General features: G+C 36.8%; 1 long non-coding RNA gene across 1 annotated transcript; it reads left to right on the top strand.

Annotated features, from left to right (window-relative positions):
* Positions 1-258: 258 nt before the first annotated feature.
* LOC122026247 lies at positions 259-699 on the top strand. Its single transcript, XR_006124079.1, has 3 exons — positions 259-324; positions 394-597; positions 671-699. It is a non-coding gene; the product is annotated as an uncharacterized LOC122026247 (long non-coding RNA).
* The last annotated feature ends 4223 nt before the right edge of the window (positions 700-4922 follow it).

Raw genomic sequence — 4922 nt, 5'->3', positions numbered from 1 at the left:
TTTATATATTTAATTAAGTTTAACGCATGACAAAACAATCATATTTTGCATGTATATTTATCCGGCAAAGATGCAGTGTTGCCTTCGCAGAGGCAGCCGAATAGACGTGGGAGGACTGTAATGAAGGATGTTCATGCATTGCATCACGATGATTTGCTACATGTCACATTTAATGAAAGAGGCCAGCCTTATGGTGATTTACAACCGGTACTAGCAAATTATGTGGGAACAATAGCTCGGAATGGAGTTTTGTCAACCCTTGATTATTTAGACTGGCGAAAAATTCCAAAGCATCGGTTGGAGGAGGCATGGAAACTTGTTATTGTAAGTTGAGAAGTACTTAATATCACACATGAGTTTCAAACATTAACATATTTAATTTTATGTTTATAGACACGATTCATAATCTCCGATCAACACCAAGATTTTGTGATGCAAATGATGGGAGCTACATGGAGGCGATGGAGGACCCAAGTTAAAGCTACGTCTTATGACTCGAATATCCCATTAAGGGACCTTGTGTCCATTCGTCCTATTCCTCATGGCCTGGCTACAGAAGTCTGGGAAAGATTATGTGAGCACTGGAAGGTTACTGAGGTAATCACTAGTATTGATAATTTTTTATATATAGTTATGGATATTCCTAGTAAAACTTAAACTTTTTTTTTAGAAAAGTTCAAAAATAAATCGAGAAAATGGAAAAAAATAAAAAAGGAACTCATGCACAGGGACGAATAAGTATTGCTTCTTTGGAAGATAAATTTGTAAGTATCAAATCTTTTTTTTTTATTTGCAACAAGTTGATTTTTTTTTTATTTGCAACAAGTTTCATATTACCTATTTGTTGTTTAAACTTTGATGTTATAAATAACTAGTGTTATATGCTTCTATGGTGTTGTAAATATAGATTTATAATGATATAGAATGTAGTTAACCTTTATAGATATGTTGTTAACGATTGATATATGCTTATTGTTTGCAAAATTTCAGCTGTCACATTTGTTGTATATGTGTTATTGTTCTTCTATTAGTTGAAAGACAATGGTAGGAAGCCGACTCGCATCGAAATAATGCATTTGATTCGAAGAAGTAAAAAAGAAAGGAGGTGCTCCAGTTGATCTTGAAGACATACGCTAAGAGGTACTAATTTGTTGCAATTTTTTAAAATGGATTTTGAATAAATTTTTCATTCAATTGATGTTTTGTTTGTTAGCATTTGTTGGATGAGGCTGTGCAAATTCGCCTACAAGACATGCCTGAGTGAACACAAGCAATAGAAGTGCATGAGGATGCATTTCGGTTATATTTTTTTTAAATTTTGATATCATTTTTTTAAGGCTATTACAAAATGTATATGTATTAATTATAAATTTTATGCAGTGATGTATTCGGAACTGAGCATTCTGGTCGAGTTCGATGTCTAGGAGCAGGAGCACTGCCTAGCCAAGTCTTCCCTGAACAATGCAAACGTAGCTCATTCTACAATAGGCAAAACTATCACTCCACTACGGATATCATAGATAAATTCAAAGCAATGCAAGAACAAATGAACAAAGATATGGAGATGCGTGAATCACAATTGCGAGCAGAAATGGAGGCGCAAAAAGCACAATTTCAAACAAAAATGGAGCAAATGAGACAAATGCAAGATCAGTTTGAAAGTTTTACACGTGTTATGCAGAGTATGATACATGGAACTGTTGGAGGATCTAATGGACCTGAATTGTTACCAACACAGGTATTTACATATTATATTATATCAAATTAACAAGTTGGTTTCTTGTTCAAATCTATGATTTTAATTTTGATTTATTTTTACATATGACAAATGTAATGACAAACATCATTCAGAAACACATGGATGTCACATCAAATCCAAAAGAAAATGCCATCTCCCGAGAAGATTCATCTGATAATTAGATATTGAAGGAAAAATATATTTTAGTTTGTGCCTTCATTTGTAATCATTAGTATGTTTTTGTTTTTAGAATTTCATGTTTCTTGAAACTTAGATACTCATTTGTGGATTGTTGGATTTTGTTTGGTTTATATCCTAGTAAATGACAATTCAGTTTTGTTTTTTAGTTATTTCTCTTAAATGTACCATTTTTTTCCATTGTGGAGATGCTTGTGCAGTAAGAATGGAATAGAAAATTCTAAAAATGTTTTTTTAAATGACTTCCGAAGCGGTTAACAACCACTCTTAGAAGGGAAAATGTACTGCAGTACTCATGGCTGTACAAACGGTTTATAATAGCTTCAGATGTTTGTACAAGCGTTTTGAATAACCGCTCCTATATATTAATTTGAAGCGTTAGTTAACCGCCTCAAGAACAAAGCAATCACAGCGCTAGAAAACCGAATGTGATGCACGTCTATAGGTCCGGTTATCAACCACTTCCAAAGACTAGAAACACCAGCGGTTAAACAACCGCTTCTGTGACTACCTGTTGGAGCAGTTTATAACCGCTTCGAATAATTCTTTTAGGAGCGGTTATTCTTGTTTCACCACCGGTCGCTGTTGTGGTACAATAGATCCTAGGAGCGGATGAAATTGAGTCAGTAAAGGAACCGCTTCAAATTTATTTGAAGCGGTTAGAATACGCTTCGGAAGGTCCCAAAAACCGGTTCTAAAGCCCTTGTTTTTTTGTAGTGACAATATATGGAGATTGCAAGTGCAATTATCCATGTAGGGAGATTGTTGGTGTAATTCTTCTCTGGTCAAAATTTGACCATATGAAGAAGAGTCAAGTGTGTCAAGATTGACCATATACTTGATTGAGAAGTTCTAATGGAGGTTATACAAGGGCAAGACCTACAAGATGGTTAATAGTAGAAGAAGAAGAGTCGAATAGGTCAAGATTGATTGGATACTTGACTTGAAAGTCTTGGTGAGTGAAACCAGGTGAAAAGCCCTAGTGAGTGAAACTAGGCAATGAAGAAGTCTTGGGGAGTGAAACCAGGCAGTTGAAAGTTCAGGTGGGTCAATGGTTGACCGGATACCTGGTGATTGGAAGTCCAAGTGGGTCAAGGCTGATCAGATACTTGGCACGAGATGATAAGTCCAAGTGGGTCAAAGGATTGACCAGACAGTTGGCACGAGAAGAAAAGTCTAAGTGGGTCAAAGAATTGACCGGATACTTGGTGAAAAAGTCTCAATAGGTAAAAGTTGACCGGATGCTAGGTAAGGAGTCCAACAAGTAAAGGTTGACCGGATGTTGGACAATAAACCCTAGGAGCTAGGGTTGCTGAATCGCTTAGGATAAGCAATTCAGCATACCGTAATCAATTAGGGTAATTGATTACAGCATGCTTAATCAATTACTTTAATTGATTAAGTTAATTTTACACGAGTACACAGAGAGGTGCCTAATCGATTACCCTAATCGATTAGGTACATCTTGAGTGATTAGGGCAATCACTTAAGAGGCTTACTCGTGTAAACATGAAGCTTCCTAATCGATTAGGCTAATCGATTATGAAGGCGTAATCGATTACGCTTGAAAACTAGTAGTTATGAGCCCAATAAAGGGTTTTGGCATGCACTGTTTCATCAACCTTTCTCTTCCACTCTCTTCACCAAGCTCACAGGTCATCACCGTCGGTTCTTGAATCTTCTTAGAGACAAGTGTTGCTGCACTTCCAAGATTAAGATGCGCCCTTAAATAAGAAAAAGAAACTAGCTAGGATTTCATTTGTATAAATCTTGTAAGATTTCTATTGTACTAGTTTCTTTTTTGTTCTTGTTGTATTGTGAATTTGTACGAGGTTTCTCCACCTCTGAATTGTTTTCGAGAAGAAGTGTTTACATAGTAGAGAGTGTGCTCGAGTGTGGATTCTTAGATTAGCCACTTTTCTTAAGGTGGATACCGAGTAAATCCTTATGTTAGCATTGGAGGAGCTTGCTTGGAGTATTTCTGCTACAAAAGATCATTTTAGACGAAACAAGTGATATTGTAAAAATGATACATTAGATTGTTTGGTTCTCCTTGCAACTAAGGAGGTAAGGTCATACTGTAAAAAATGATACATCAGATAACATCAAACCTAGACAAGGCTAGAAGATTGTAAATACTTGAATCAGTTGTACTAAAAAAAGGAAAATTAATTAACTTTCATGGGTAGAGACGATCGACTCTAAAATTAATCGGAGGGTAAGAGTTGAAAATGTAAGTAAAAAAAAATGGTAATTGGGGTGGACTCCGAAAAGAGTCGAAGGGGAGTCACGTTGCCACAAAAGGGTTTGTTCCTTGAATTGGAGTTTAAAAGACATCGATGAAGAAGATGGCACTTCAATTATATATGTTACATTGATCCCAGTTAGAGTATATGAAACCATGCTACAAAATTTGATATAGTTCATTCAAGTATTATTGGCTTCATAGTTAGATACATGTAAATAAATCAGGTATTGAATATGCCCCTATGTGGGAGGGCATATTCCACGGCTTCGCTGTGATTTGACCTTTGTCTCATGCTACAAATATATGGTTTCCGGCTCGACTATGCCTTACGGATTATATGTGACATTGTCCGGAATCTGAGTTAGACGGACCGTCGGGTGAGGTGGATGGAATGTTGACTAAGTCGTGATGTCCCGGATAGAAGGTATGCTGAGATGACTTCTATATTGACCAAGTCTTTAGAAGTCCTCTGATCAATACTACTTACAGTCAGCGATCATGTTGCCCCGGTCTCTGGTACCCCGAGGCTCGAGGCAAATCCAACGAGTATATAAGTAACAGACTAAGACATAAAATAATAAAATGCATATAAAATATGAACGAAGAACGTACCCTGGCCCAGGGGGCACCCTCGGATGGGATGCTGGTCGAGTTGTCGTGACCCAGAAGAGCAGATAACTACAAGTCGGATGAAGAGCTGGATTTGATAAAGTGGAGCAGGACGCTACACGAAACCAG

This window comes from Zingiber officinale, chromosome 10A, assembly GCF_018446385.1.
Source record: "Zingiber officinale cultivar Zhangliang chromosome 10A, Zo_v1.1, whole genome shotgun sequence".
Taxonomy (NCBI): domain Eukaryota; kingdom Viridiplantae; phylum Streptophyta; class Magnoliopsida; order Zingiberales; family Zingiberaceae; genus Zingiber; species Zingiber officinale.
This window is presented reverse-complemented; position numbering and strand designations above follow the sequence as displayed.